Source organism: Aquarana catesbeiana, linkage group LG01 (genome assembly GCF_042186555.1).
Source record: "Aquarana catesbeiana isolate 2022-GZ linkage group LG01, ASM4218655v1, whole genome shotgun sequence".
NCBI lineage: Eukaryota > Metazoa > Chordata > Amphibia > Anura > Ranidae > Aquarana > Aquarana catesbeiana.
This window is the reverse complement of record NC_133324.1, coordinates 247,320,160-247,335,665: the sequence shown is the minus strand read 5'-3', so window position 1 is coordinate 247,335,665 and position 15,506 is coordinate 247,320,160. Positions and strand designations below refer to the sequence as shown.

Here is a 15,506-nt window from a genome sequence, read left to right as displayed (position 1 = left end):
AACCTGGCTTCTTTTTACCTAAAAGCGCTTTCCTCTTTAAAAATGCCGAATCATGTCTTTGCTGAAACCTGTGCACCCTCAGACTGCTGAGGGGGTGGGGACAAGTGCTGGGATGGGGAAGAATTGGGGGTTGTGCTAGGACTGGGGATTTTGGGGATGGTGGAGGAGGACTTGTGCGGAGGAAGGGGGAAGAAGATTTGTTATAGGGTTTGGGGGGGGGGGTTTCTAGGAGGGAGAGGAATTATTTTTGCGGGTGGGGGGGAGGGTGAACATAAAGATTAGTGCTGTTTTTTTTTTTTTTGTTTTTTTTCAGGAGACAGAGTGGTGATTTTTGATGAAAGGGTAAAGTGGAAGTGGGGGAGAGTTTTGCTCACGGAGGGAATTTTGCACTCTCCCTGCAATGCCCACACTTGCAATGCTGGCGCTGCGGAGAGGAGAGGGAGAGAAGAGAGGAGAGGACAGCCGCATCGCAGGACCGTGGGACAGGTAAGTGTCTGTTTATTAAAAGTCAGCAGCTACACTTTTTGTAGCTGCTGAATTTTAATAAACACAGAAATGGGTAGAACTCTGCTTTAAATATTGCTGACCCCTGCATTCCATGCATGACACTCACGATTTGGCCACACCCACTATTCACTGGGGCACGCAGCATTACTACTCTCCTTGGGGCACCCAAAAGTGTCCCAGGTCTATTACAATCTTATAGTGCATACTCCAAAAAAAATAATAATGCCGTGTGCCGCTAAAGTGATTGGGTTTGGCTTGAAGAAAAGAAGGTGGCAACCCTAAGCCCCCTGCAGGAGAGACAGGGGAGACAGGCCTCCACACTGGCATTTATATGGGTACTAACTCCCCCCATTACATCACTAGAGGAAGGCTTTCTCTAAAAGAGGCCTAACGCTTAGGGCACTTTCACACTGGGGCGGGGGGGGGCTTCGGCGGTAAAGCGGCGCTAAAAATAGCCGTTGTTTTGGCGGTGCTTTTCGGCTGCTAGTAGGGCGCATTTAACCCCCGCTAGCGTCCGAAAAGGGTTAGAAGTGCCCGCAAAGCACCGCTGCCAAAGCACTTTGCGGGCGCTTCAACAGCGCTGCCCATTGATTTCAATAGCAGGGGCGTTTTAGGAGCGGTGTGTTCACCGCTCCTGCAATGCACCAAAGATGCTGCTTGCAGGACTTTATTTCCCATTATGCAAGTGCATCGCTCCAGTGTGAAAGCACTCCGGCTTTCACACTGGGGTGGCAGGGGAGATGTTTTTCAGGCGCTTTACAGGCGCTATTTTTAGAACTTTAGCGCCTGAAAAACGCCTCAGTGTGAAAGTAGCCTTAATTACCACTTTCCCTGTATATACAGCTAACTGCACCTGCCTACATGCCCTTTGGCCCTAGGATTGGCTCCTGGGGCAGAAGGTGCCTAAGGCTCTGTTTGCACTACTGTGAGTTGTTGTGCGACATGACACATGTGAAGTCGCATGACAAGTCAAAACCCATGTATTTCAATGGTCCTCGTTCTACTTCAAAAAAAGGTTTTTGCACTACTTTGTTCTGACTTCGGTGCGACTTGTTCTCACATGGTTTTCACCGGTCGCATGACACCGCATTAAAAATCGCATTGCAAAGTTGCACTGTAAATTGCGCGACTTTGGGGGTTGCAATAGTGGAAACAGAGCCTTATTTAAACCTCTTCAGTCTGAGCCCATATAAAATAAACTATGGTCCTAGTGCCTGCTACAGGTAGCCACATTGATGGTTCAAGATCTATCCTGCACTGAATTCTGCAGCTTAATAGGCACCACGTCAAGTGGGAATAATAACTACTGTGTCCAGGGCCAATCATTCTTAGGTAATCATTTTATGAATGGCTGAGAATAGATGCAGACACTGCCAGGTTCCCATTGCTTTCAATGGAGCTCCCTGCTGGCACCTATTTGCATTGATCCCCGCTGAGTCTACTGCAGATAATCCCAAATGGCCCCATTTGCAAGTGTGTATGGAACTTAAAGTGATTGTAAATGATCACCTTCTAAGACAGCCCTGTGCAGCGGGGGGCATGTCAGGACAAGTCTGATCTTTGGAGGAGAGTAAATTGAGTTCCCAGCATAGCTAGAGAACTGACCACAGTGTGCTCTCCTGCTTAGTGTGGTCAGTTTTTTTTATAGGAAAGCAGAGGGGCTAGCAGGAACACCATGGATTTCACACAAAGGAAGCAATACAAAGAGAACAGGATATTTTCTCATACAAGTACATGGTACAGCAGGCACATATCAGGAATATAAAGTTTTGGGATAACAAATGCTTTAAAGTTGTACACCTCAGACATGAAATATGAACATTCAAATAAACAAACAAAAACGTGCGCTAAAAATAGTATAAATATGTGCAAGAGCAAATCAAATAGAAGCAATCCACATTAATATAGATCATAAATTATTAGATTATTATATTAAAATAACCAATAATCAAAAAGGCTAATGATAATAAAGTGCAAATTGTGTTATAGTGTTAGCAAACATAAATGAATGAAGCAGCTTACATATAAAGTGCAAAGTGTACTGGAAAGCAGCCAAACTTCAACAAATGGACAGCTTAAATTATCCCACATTAAATGCAGGGTAACCCTAAACAGTCCTGTAAAGCATGAACCTCCTCAGCAGTGAGAAGAAAAAATAGTCCATAATTGGATGTCAGAAGGAAGAAAAGGGAAGTTCCATGCACAAAGCACCACTTCAAGGGGACACCTGAAAGTTTCCACAGTCAGTCAGGTCACACAGCCAAAAGGTACATGAAGAGGAAGGAGATGAAAGTTTCCCCGTGCTCCAAAGATGTAACAGATGGACTCTTACCCGAACTGATGGACCTCCCTTCTGGCGAGATCGTACTAGCAGGCAGACTTAGCCCTCTGCAGGGACTGTGGATGGCTCCGAGTCCTCCGGTGTATCCTCCGTCTGCGATCTGGAACAAACCAATGCTTCCTCCTGCGGGGGGGTGACAGACCCACTCAACCCGGAGGGGAGTGGGTAAAAAGTAGAGAAAGAGCTCCGATAGTGTAGTATATAAAAAAATTTATTTGTTTATTACAAACAACATGGCCACAACAAATGGGCTCTGTGACAATTAAAAAACAAACGTAAAAATCGCCGGCATAAAAAATAGCATACACCCGTGCAGGTCATGGGGCAGGCTGAGAGATGGCTCACGATGCGTAGCCACGCCCTACATGTTTCGTCACACTCTGACGTCTTCAAAGGTGCCCCATGTAGGGGCCTAATGGGTTGATTTACTAAAACTGGTGCAGCTGTGCGTAGTAGCCTATTAGTTTGCTTAATTAGGCTACTTTCACACTGGGGCAGGCGGGAGTCGGCGGTAAAGCGCCGCTATTCTTAGTGACGCTTTACTGTAATTTTAGCAGCGCTATTTGGCCGCTAGCAAGGCGCTTTTAACCCCTGCTAGTGGCCGAAAAAGGTTTTAAACCAGCAGTTTGGTGGCACTGCCCCATTGATTTCAATGGGCAGGGGCGCTTTAGGAGTGGTGCATACACCGCTCCTACAGCGCTACAAAGATGCTGCTAGAAGGACTTTTTTTACCGTCTTACAAGCGCACCGCTCCAGTGTGAAAGCACTCGGGCTTTCACACTGGAGACACAGGAGAGGCTCTTTACAGGCACTATTTTTAGCGCTGTAGCGCCTGTAAAGCGCCTCAGTGTGAACGTAGCCTTAAGCTTTGACAGACAGGCAGAGCTGCACCAGATTTTGCACTCTCAATTTTTAGTAAATCAACCCCTATGTGTGATTTGTGTCTGCTGCTTTGTTCTTCTGCCATCAGCATGAATCACTTCTGAATATTTTTCCTGACACCAAGAGAAAAAAGGTGACAGGGGAGGGAGCTCCAGCAGATTGACAGCCTCAGCTCTGTTTCTGTCTGCTGTGTGAAGGGGGTGTGTCTCTTCCCTCCAATCAGCTCTCAGACCTCCACTCACTGAGCTCTACATTTGTTTTCTATTTTTTTGGGCTTTTTCTCTTTCTTTTTACCAGTAAGTCTAGTATGTATTAACTTCCTTTAACAGACAAGCTTTCCAGCAAATATTCTGCTTTTTGCTCTGTAAATTGCTTCTGAAACCCACATATACCCATATAAGTTATCCCAGTATCACTTAAACTCCAAACCATCTGGAAGGTTAAAGTGGTTGTAAGCCCTCACATATACCCAGTGAAAGGAATATCCTCAGGTGATACACCGAGATTAAACAAATCCTGCTACATACGTTGTAAATGTCTATATGCATTCTTCTGTTCCCTACAGCCATTCAAAGTGCAGACTTTATGTTTTATCTGAGAATTCAGAAAAAAGGGGGCAAAGAACTGAAGCCTGCACAGAGTCCTGACCTTAACCCAATAAAACACCTTTGGGGTGAATTAGAGCGGAGACTGCGAGCCAGGTCTTCTCGTCCGCTTCAGTGCCTGACCTCACAAATGGTCAAACATTCCCATAAACACACTCCTAAACCTTGTGGACAGCCTTCCCAGAAGAGTTGAAGCTGTTATAGCTGTAAAGGGTGGGCCAACTCAATATTGAACCCTATGGAATAAGACTGGGATGCCATTAAAAATCATGTGTGTGTAAAGGCAGGCATCTCAATACTTTTAGTAACATAGGGGGTTATTTACGAAAGGCAAATACACTCTGCACTGCAAGTGCACTTGGAAGTGCAGTTGCTCTAAATCTAAGGGGTAGATCTGAAATGAGGGGAAGCTCTGCTGATTTTATCATCCAATCATGTGCAAGCTAAAATGCTGTTTTTTATTTTCCTTGCATGTCCCCCTTGGATCTACAGCGACTTTACTTACAAGTGCACTTGCAATGCAAAGTGGATTTGCCTTTAATAAATAACCCCTATAGTGTGTTTATATCATAGTCTGTGGACTCTTTAACTTTCCTTAAGACTAAATATTATACACTGAATTTGGTTATTTTTACCAAAGAAATGTAGCAGGATACATTTTGAGTTAAATTTATGAAGAACAATTATTTATTTGCAAAATTTTATAACAGAAATTAAGAAAAAAAAATGTTCAAAATGTTTGGTCTTTTTCATTTATTTAGCAAAAAATAAAAAAACTAGGTGGAATTAAATACCATCAAAGGAAAGCTATATTTGTGTGAACAAAATGTTACAAATTTAGTTTGGATACAGTGTTGCATGACTGAGTGATTGTCATTCAAAGTGTGACAGCGCTGAAAGCTGAAAATTGTCCTGGGCAGGAAGGTGTTAAAAGTGCCCTGTATTGAAGTGGTTAAGAACTGGCAAGCAACAATGTAATAATATTTTTTGGGATTAATACTACTTTACATTAGCCAATAAGAGTATCCACTCACTCCAAACCTTCTACACTGCTAGATGGCTAACACAGTGCAACACTCTACTACCGATTAATTACCTAGACAGGACCGATGCTACCACTAGGCAAACTAGGCAGCCGCCTAGGGCGCACTACTGCCTGGGGCGCCCTGCCACTGGTGTTCCTACTCTCTTCTCTCTGCAGCAAGCAACTAAGTCTCAGCATCAGCAAGTAGGCAGCCGCCGCTGCGCACATAGTGTCAGAGGCACAGTGGCGGCGGAGGACTGTGTCCGTGCCCCAACTCCCGAATGAAAGCAAGCAAACATTCATTGATGGGCGCTGGTAGGCTGCATTTGGTGGGCACTGGTGAGGCTGCATTTGATGGGCACTGGTGTGGCTGCATTGCTGAGCGCTGGTGAGGCTGCATTTGATGGGCGCTGGTGGGCTGCATTTGATGGGTGCTGGTGGGCTACATTTGATGGGATCTGGTGAGGCTGCATTTGATGGGCGCTGGTGAAGCTGCATTTGATGGGCGCTGGTGAGGCTGCATTTGATGGGCTGCATTTGATGGGCGCTGGTGAGGCTGCATTTGATGGGCGCTGGTGAGGTTGCATTTGATGGGCGCTGGTGAGGCTACATTTGATGGGCGCTGGTGAGGCTGAATTGATAGGTGCTGGTGGGCTGCATTTGATGGGAGCTGGTGAGGCTGCATTTGATGGGAGCTGGTGAGGCTGCATTTGATGGGTGCTGATGAGGCTACATTGATGGGCGCTGGTGGGCTGCATTTGATGGGCGCTGGTGAGGCTACATTGATGGGCGCTGGTGGGCTGCATTTGATGGGCGCTGGTGAGGCTGCATGGATGGGTGCTGGTGGGCTGCATTTGATGGGCGCTGGTGAGGCGGCATTTGATGGGCGCTGGTGGGCTGCATTTGATGGGCACTGGTGAGGCTGCATTGATGGGTGCTGGTGGGCTGCATTTGATGGGTGCTGGTGGGCTGCATTTGATGGGTGCTGGTGGGCTGCATTTGATGGGCGCTGGTGGGCTGCATTTGATGGGCGCTGGTGAGGTGGCATTTGATGGGCACTGGTGGGCTGCATTTTATGGGCGCTGGTGAGGCTGAATTGATGGGTGCTGGTGGGCTGCATTTGATGGGTGCTGGTGAGGCTGCATTGATGGGTGCTGGTGAGGCTGCATTTGATGGGTGCTGGTGAGGCTGCATGGATGGGTGCTGGTGGGCTGCATTTGATGGGCGCTGGTGAGGCGGCATTTGATGGGCGCTGGTGGGCTGCATTTGATGGGCACTGGTGAGGCTGCATTGATGGGTGCTGGTGGGCTGCATTTGATGGGCGCTGGTGGGCTGCATTTGATGGGCGCTGGTGAGGTGGCATTTGATGGGCACTGGTGGGCTGCATTTTATGGGCGCTGGTGAGGCTGAATTGATGGGTGCTGGTGGGCTGCATTTGATGGGCGCTGGTGAGGCTGCATTGATGGGTGCTGGTGAGGCTGCATTTGATGGGTGCTGGTGAGGCTGCATTTGATGGGTGCTGGTGAGGCTGCATTGATGGGCGCTGGTGGGCTGCATTTGATGGGCGCTGGTGAGGCGGCATTTGATGGGCGCTGGTGGGCTGCATTTGATGGGCACTGGTGAGGCTGCATTGATGGGCACTGGTGGGCTGCATTTGATGGGCGCTGGTGAGGCAGCATTTGATGGGCACTGGTGGGCTGCATTTGATGGGCGCTGGTGAGGCTGCATTGATGGGTGCTGGTGGGCTGCATTTGATGGGTGCTGGTGAGGCTGCATTTGATGGGTGCTGGTGAGGCTGCATTTGATGGGTGCTGGTGAGGCTGCATTGATGGGCGCTGGTGAGGCGGCATTTGATGGGCGCTGGTGAGGCGGCATTTGATGGGCGCTGGTGGGCTGCATTTGATGGGCACTGGTGAGGCTGCATTGATGGGTGCTGGTGGGCTGCATTTGATGGGCGCTGGTGAGGCTGCATTGATGGGTGCTGGTGAGGCTGCATTTGATGGGCGCTTCATTAAAAATCTGGGGTATACATAGGCAGGGCAAAGGGGGTGGAGCCAGGGGGGACTGAAAAATTTGGTTTCGCCTAGGGTGTCAAAAATCCTTGCACCAGCCCTGTACCTAGAACATGATATCCTAGAACAATGATGGAAAAAAATGTAAATCAGGTTTTATTAACCACTTCCCACCCGGCCGTCAATAACAGATTGACGGCCGGGCGGTGGTTCAGTTATCCTGTCTGGGCGTCATATGACGTCCAGCAGGATAACATGCCGCCGCGCGCCCGTGGGGGCGTGCATCGCTGCGATCGGTGGAGCGGTGTGTCAGTTTGACACACCACTCCACCGATCTTGGTAAAGAGGCTCCGGTGGAGGCTCTTTACCACGTGATCAGCCGTGTCCAATCACAGCTGATCACGATGTCAATAGGAAGAGCAGTTGAACGGCTTTTCCTCACTCGCGTCTGACAGACGCGAGTAGAGGAGAGCCGATTGGCGGCTCTCCTGACAGGGGGGGTCTGCGCTGATTGTTTATCAGCACAGCCCCCCTCAGATCACCACACTGGACCACCAGGGACGCCACTAGGACCACCAGGGAAGCGGACAACATGTGGATGGCCAGGTATGTACCCCATGGCCATCCACATGTGCCCAGTCTGTGCCAATCAGTGCCCACAAATGGGCACTGATTGGCACCATTATATTTAAGTGATGCCCAGCAATGCCACCCATTAGTGTCAGTGCCACCAATCAGTGTCATCAGTGCCACCCATCAGTCATGATGCCACCCATTATCAGTGCCACCTGTCAGTGCCCATCCGTGCCACCTATCAGTGCCACCCATAAGTACCCATCAGTGCCACCTACGAGTGCCCATCAGTGCCACCTACGAGTGCCCATCAGTGCCGCCTATGAGTGCCCATCGGTGCCACCTATGAGTGCCCATAAGTGCCGCATACCAGTGCCACCTATCAGTGCCCATCAGTGCCACCTATCAGTGCCCATCATCAGTGCCCGTCAGTGCCACCTCATCAGTGCCACCTCATTGGTGCCACCTCATCGGTGCCCATCAGTGCCCGTCAGTGAAGAAAACTTACTTATTTACAAAAAAAATTAACAGAAACAAAGAAAAACTTGTTTTTTTTTCAAAATTTTCGTTTTTTTATTTGTTACGCAAAAAATAAAAACCACAGAGGTGATCAAATACCTCCAAAAGAAAGCTCTATTTCTAGGAACAAAATGATAAAAAATTAGATTGGGTACAGTTTTGCATGATCGCACAATTGTCATTCAAATTGCAACAGTGCTGAAAGCTGGCCTGGGCGGGAAGGTGTCTAAGTGCCTGGTATTGAAGTGGTTAAAAACGTGTTAGCATTCCAATTACAAGTACCTTCCCTAAGACAAATGACAAGTTGGCAAACCAGCTCCAATTGCCAAGCACTCTATCATTATTATTGTCCTGGTGCAGATTACCATCAGCAGTGTCTCTTGGGAGCCCCTAGCGGCTCTACATAATACTGCAGCTCCCGGCTTCTTCCTGGGTGACCTCGTTTCCATGGTGACCGCATTGCACCTGAGCTCGGTGCCCGTGTAACTCTCTGTGAAAAGATTAGGAGCCGTGAAGGGCCCGGAGGGCTCCGGAGCTTCCTCAGAGAGCACCGCATCGTACTGCAGCCAGAGGTCAGAGCCCTGACAGCGGGTGTATACTGTACAGCAAACGTGAGCTGAGAGCTGCGGTCAGCAGGAGGCCTCCCGTCATGCATCGCTTTATTGTGACTGGTAGCTCGGGGAGATAGGGGACAGCCGGACTGAGGGACCGACCGGGCCAGCCGACATGACACGCCTCAGGAGCTGCATGGTGTAGGAGGCTTCTTCTGTGTATTCCACACCTATTGTGGGGTAAGATCACCGCCGTACCGCCATGTATTACATCATAGCATTGGAGTATGTCTGTTACTACTACTCCTGTCTTCTTCATACACCATCCTCCTCATATACTATCCTCCTCATACACTATCCTCCTCATACACTATCCTCCTCATACACTATCCTCCTCATACACTATCCTCCTCATACCCCGACCTCCTCATACACCATCCTCCTCATACACCGACCTCCTCATACACCATCCTCCTCACACACCATCCTCCTCATACACTATCCTCCTCATACACCGACCTCCTCATATACTATCCTCCTCATACACCAGCCTCCTCATACCCTATCCTCCTCATAGAGCGACCTCCTCATATACTATCCTCCTCATACACCGACCTCCTCATACACCATCCTCCTCATACACTATCCTCCTCATACACCGACCTCCTCATATACTATCCTCCTCATACACTATCCTCCTCATACACCGACCTCCTCATATACTATCCTCCTCATACACCAGCCTCCTCATACCCCGACCTCCTCATACCCTATCCTCCTTAATAGAGCGACCTCCTCATACACCGACCTCCTCATACACCGACCTCCTCATACACCATCCTCCTCATACACTATCCTCCTCATACATCGACCTCCTCATATACTATCCTCCTCATACACTATCCTCCTCATACACTATCCTCCTCATACACCGACCTCCTCATACCCCGACCTCCTCATACACTATCCTCCTCATACACTATCCTCCTCATACACTTTCCTCCTCATACACTATCCTCCTCATACACTATCCTCCTCATACACTATCCTCCTCATACACTTTCCTCCTCATATACTATCCTCCTCATACACCGACCTCCTCATACCCCAACCTCCTCATACCCCGACCTCCTCATACCCCGACCTCCTCATATACTATCCTCCTCATACACTATCCTCCTCATAGACCGACCTCCTCACACACTTTCCTCCTCATATACTATCCTCCTCCATACACCAACCTCCTTATACCCTGACCTCCTCATATACTATCCTCCTCATATACTGACCTCCTCATACACTTTCCTCTTCATATACCGACCTCCTCATATACTGTCCTCCTCATACACTATCCTCCTCATATACCGACCTCCTCATACACCAACCTCCTCATACCCCGACCTCTTCATATACCGACCTCCTCATATACTATCCTCCTCATACACCAACCTCCTCATACCCCGCCCCGACCTCCTCATACACTATCCTCATATACCGACCTCCTCATATACTATCCTCATACACCAACCTCCTCATACCCCGACCTCCTCATATACTGTCCTCCTCTTATACTATCCTCCTCATACACCGATTTCCTCATACACTATCCTCCTCATACCCCTATCCTCCTCATACCCCTATCCTCATACCCCTATCCTCCTCATACCCCTATCCTCCTCATACACCGATCTTCTCGTAGTCGTACCCCAGTACTCTCATACACCATCCTCTTCGTACCCCAATCTCTTCATACACTATCCTCCTCGTACCCAGATCTCCTCATACAACGTCCTCCTCATACTCTATCTCCTTGTACCCCAATCTCTTCATGCACTAGCCTCCTCTTACCCAGATCTCCTCTTACAGAATCCTCCTTATACACAGATCTCCTCATACACTATCCTTCTCATACAACATCCTCCTCATACACGACCTCCTCGTACCCCAATCCCCTCATACACCATCTTCTTTGTACCCCGATCTCTTCATACACTATCCTCCTCGTACCCAGATCTCCTCATACAACATCCTCCTCATACAATGTCCTCCTCGTACCCTGATCCCCCTCATACACCCTCCTCTTCGTACCCCGATCTCCTCATACACTATCCTCCTTGTACCTATATCTCCTCATACAACATCCTCCTCATATACCCTTCTCATACATTGACCTCCTCGTACCCCGATCTCATACACCAACCTCCTCGTACCCCAAGCTCCTCATACACCAACCACCTCATAGATCTCCTCATACGCTAACCTCCTTGTACACCTATGTCCTCATACACCGACCTACTCGTAGACCCAGTCTGCTCATACACTGTCCTCCTCGTACACCTACATCCTCATACACCGTCTGTCTTGTACACTGACCTTCTCATATACCCTTCTCCTCATACACAGACCTCCCCATACACCTAAGAAATTTGATCTGAGTCTGATGATATTTACCAGATTAAACCTCTAATAGTATATACAGTATATTGCTTCTGGATTAAAGTGGATTCAAGATTTTACTCCCTAACCATATAGTTGGTTAGTTATATTTACCCCTGCATATAGAGATATTTAGGAATAAATTGCCTTTTTTTTAAACTTTACATATTAACTAAATTATACACCACACTTTTCTTTAAGGTTATTAACCGATTAATTGGCCAACTAATCAATTATGAAAACAATCGTTAGTTGCAGCCCTAGTTTGGAGTATCTAATCTGCCCCTTGATGCACAGAATTCTATTTTGTTCAAACTGAATGCACCTTAACCACTTGCCGACCAGCCGTCACAGTTGTACTGCGGCAGAATGGCACGGCTGGGCAAAATGACATTATGTAGCGTCACTTCGCCCTGTGGCCACTAGAGGCGCGCGCCGGCTGCTCGCCCCCGAAGCCGATGCGAGTGCCCAGCAGTTGCGATCACCGACGGGCTCCCGAGATTGCTTCTGACACATGGAGGACTGGGATCTGTGTGTGTAAACGCACAGTTTCCGGTTCTCTGAGGGGAGAAGAGACAGATCGTCTGTTCATACAGAGTATGAACAGCGATCTGTCATCTCCCCTACACAGTCCCCTCCCCCCTTCAGTTAGAACACACACTAGGGAACACAATTAACCCCTTGATCGCCCCCTACTGTTAACCCCTTCACTGCCAGTGACATTTTTACAGTAATCAGTGCATTTTTATAGCAGTGATCGCTGTATAAATGCCAATGGTCCCAAAAATGTGTCAAAATTGTCCGATGTGTCCACCATAATGTCGCAGTCCCAATAAAAATCGCAGATAACCGCCATTAATAGTAAAAAAAATAAAATAAAAATGCCATAAATCTATCTATCTATAAATCTACCCTATTTTTGTAGACGCAAACCAATCAATATATGCTATATATTTTTGGGGGGATATTTATTATAGCAAAAAATATTGCGTTTTTTTCAAAATTGATGCTTTTTTTGTTTATCACGCAAAAAATAAAAATCGCAGAGGTGATCAAATACCACCAAAAGAAAGCTCTATTTGTGGGGAAAAAAAGGGCGTCAATTTTGTTTGGGTGCAACATCGCCCGACCGCGCAATCATCAGTTAAAGCGACGCAGTGCTCTGGTCAGGAAGGGTGTAAAATCTTCCGGGGCTGAAGCGGTTAAGGCTACTTTCACACTGAAAGCACCCAGCATTAGCGGTAAAGCGCTGCTATTTTTAGCTGTGTTTTTCGGCCACTAGCAGGGCGCTTTTAACGCCCACTAGTGTTGCAGGGCTGCCAAAGCATTTTGCAGGTGCTTCAGCAGCCCTGCCCATTCATTTCAATGGTCAGGGCATTTTGGGACCGGCGTATACACCTACAAAGATGCTGCTTGCGGGACTTTTTTACCCGTCCCACAAGCATACCACCCCAGTGTGAAAGCACTGTGGCTTTCACACTGGGGAGGCATGAGAGGCACTTTACAGCCACTATTTTTAGCGCTAAAATGTCTGAAAAGCGCCTCAGTGTGAAAGGGGTCTTACACAGGTAAGCACACAGTGTGAATTTACTATTTGGCCTTTTTCACACAGGCGTACTTAAGAGTATGTTTATGTGAGGGGCCTATTTGCCCACACAGGAATGTACTGGTTTTCTGTGCATCCCCATGCAGGCAGACCCATTCATATCAGTTTTGATGCAATGGCTGCACAGACACAGCCGCTGTTCCCAATTGGTAAGTTTAGATAATTGGTGTTCTAAAAATAAACAATTAATAATAACGTGCTTTAATTAACTAATTCATATATCATAAAGTGCTAAAGTGTCCAATTAAAAATAGTCTATATTTGTATCCATTGTGCTTCAAAAGTACTCTGTGCATTAAACTTCATAAACATTCATTGTTTTATGTGCAGTCCACCACTCCGTGCTCCCCTCCTTTTTGTCTTCACACTCACCAGACCAAGATGATGTACTCGCTTTGTATATGTACAAACAGCCTTCACTCTGGTTATCTCCACTGCTTTGGCTTTAGATGGATAGATGTTCCTCTGTTTTGTTCCGTTATGCCTGCATGTTAGGGGACATAAATCAGGCAATACCCCATGGAGAGAACCACGAGGCGTCTCTCTAAGAGGATAGGCTAACATATTGACAATTTTACCCTTACGTATACCCATGTGAACGAGGTCTTTAAAACTATTATATACGTTTTATATGTGTTTAGAAATGTGCTATAATTATACATGTATGTCATGCAGTGTGAATAAGGGTGGGCAGCCTTATCACTGAAGAAATAATAGGGAATGCTGTAAAAGAGGGCACATAGTTAATTTTGGAGTCGCTCTGCGTGCATGATGCCAGATCTGTGACTGTACATTACACCCAGCACTGCCAATGTATAGGTGTACATGTGCTCTTTGACAAAGATAGTAGGCAATCCATCAAAACTCTTTTTGTTTGTTCATATTCTGCCGCATACCCATGAGTGCCTCTACCACTTTCTATGTTACTTTGCTGCAGTGCAGCTGGCCTGTATCCCTGGGCAGTGTGCTGGGACTTCTAATGGATTTAATGTGTACACTGGATATATAGCTAGCACCTCTGGATAAGCATGCTTAGAAACAGGCTCTGTACATTTATCTCCAATTCATATAGAAACTAGTAAATGTGTGACTGCTAATATAAACAGCAAGAGCGAGCCTGCTGGGCACAGGACATACCAGACTGGGCTTGTACAGAAGCTGTAGAAACAATAGTATGGGGGAGTTGCTGCAATGTCTGCACAAGCAGGAAGTGTAAAAGTCAGAACTTCAGCCAAAACCTTTTTCATTTTTGTTTTGAAGAGTGGGAAAGAAATGGATGTTATCCCTGTGTCAATGCAAGACATAGGGGTAAATAGGAATTGAAGGATACAGTGATAAAAATACATAGAGAAGTTCTTATGTATCCCCACTTTACTACAACAAGCATTTTGTTGCCTTTTCTCTTCCTGTTAAAGAGATTTTCCTTGTCTTTCTGTCCCTCTGACCACCTGTGTAACCCTCCCACACTATATTCAAAGAAAATGTATGTATTTGAGTATACAGTAGTCATGGGTGCAGCATATAGCCCACTGCCAGCAAATGCATGGCACTTCTATGAATAGTGTCATTTATAGCAACTGATCATTTTATTCAATGGTCTGATGCATACAAACCTGTTTGATGCCTAGTATACAGCAGTGGCCAAACATTTTGAGAATTAGGCTCGGTTCATACCTAAACCGGCCGTGGATCGCACAGCAACGCTGTCCGTCCCTGTTCTCTGTTTCAGGGACAAATAAGGGCAGAATCTTTGCCTCAATTCGGGTCTGAAATGGAGCCAAAGATGCACAAAGTCTGCTGCATTAGTTTTTATGATGGCAATTTGCATGAACTCCAGAATGTTATGACGAGTGATCAGATGAATTGCAATTAATTGCAAAGTCCCTCTTTGCCATGAAAATAGAGCTTAATCCCATAAAAAACATTTCCACTGCATTTGTAAAGAAAGCTTCAGGGCACCCAATAAAGTCCAGCAAATGCCAGGACCGTCTCCTACAGTTCATTCAGCTCTGGGATTGGGGCAGCACCAGTGCAGAACTGCTCAGGAATGGCAGCAGGAATGTGTGAGTGGATCTGCACTCACAGAGAGGAGAAGACTTTTGGAGGATGGTCTGGTGTCAAGAAGGGCAGCAAAGAAGCCACTTCTGTCCAGTTAAAAACATCAGGGACACACTGATATTCTGCAAAAAGGTACAGGGATTGGACTGCTGAGGACCAGGGTAAAGTAATTTTCTCTGAATCCACTTTACGATTGTTTGGGGCAAAAAAACTTGTAAAAAGGTGAGCGCTAACATCAGTCCTGTGTCATGCCAACAGTAAAGCATCCTGAGACCATTCATGTGTGGGGTTGCTTCTCAGCCAAGTGAGTGGGCTCCCTTACAATTTTGCCTAAGAACACAGCCATAAGGAATGATAAAAAAACATCCTCCAAGAACAACTTCTCCCAACCA

At 46.9% G+C, this 15,506-nt stretch overlaps 1 protein-coding gene across 2 annotated transcripts in view; it reads left to right on the top strand.

Annotated features, from left to right (window-relative positions):
• The first annotated feature begins 8,867 nt into the window (after positions 1-8,867).
• The window catches only part of CCDC92 (coiled-coil domain containing 92), an 87,693-nt gene continuing 81,054 nt past the window's right edge, over positions 8,868-15,506 (top strand). For both annotated transcript variants that reach the window (XM_073627640.1, XM_073627649.1), the window contains exon 1: positions 8,868-9,254. The gene's annotated coding sequence lies outside the window, so the exon portion shown is untranslated. The remainder of the gene's footprint in view (positions 9,255-15,506) is intronic.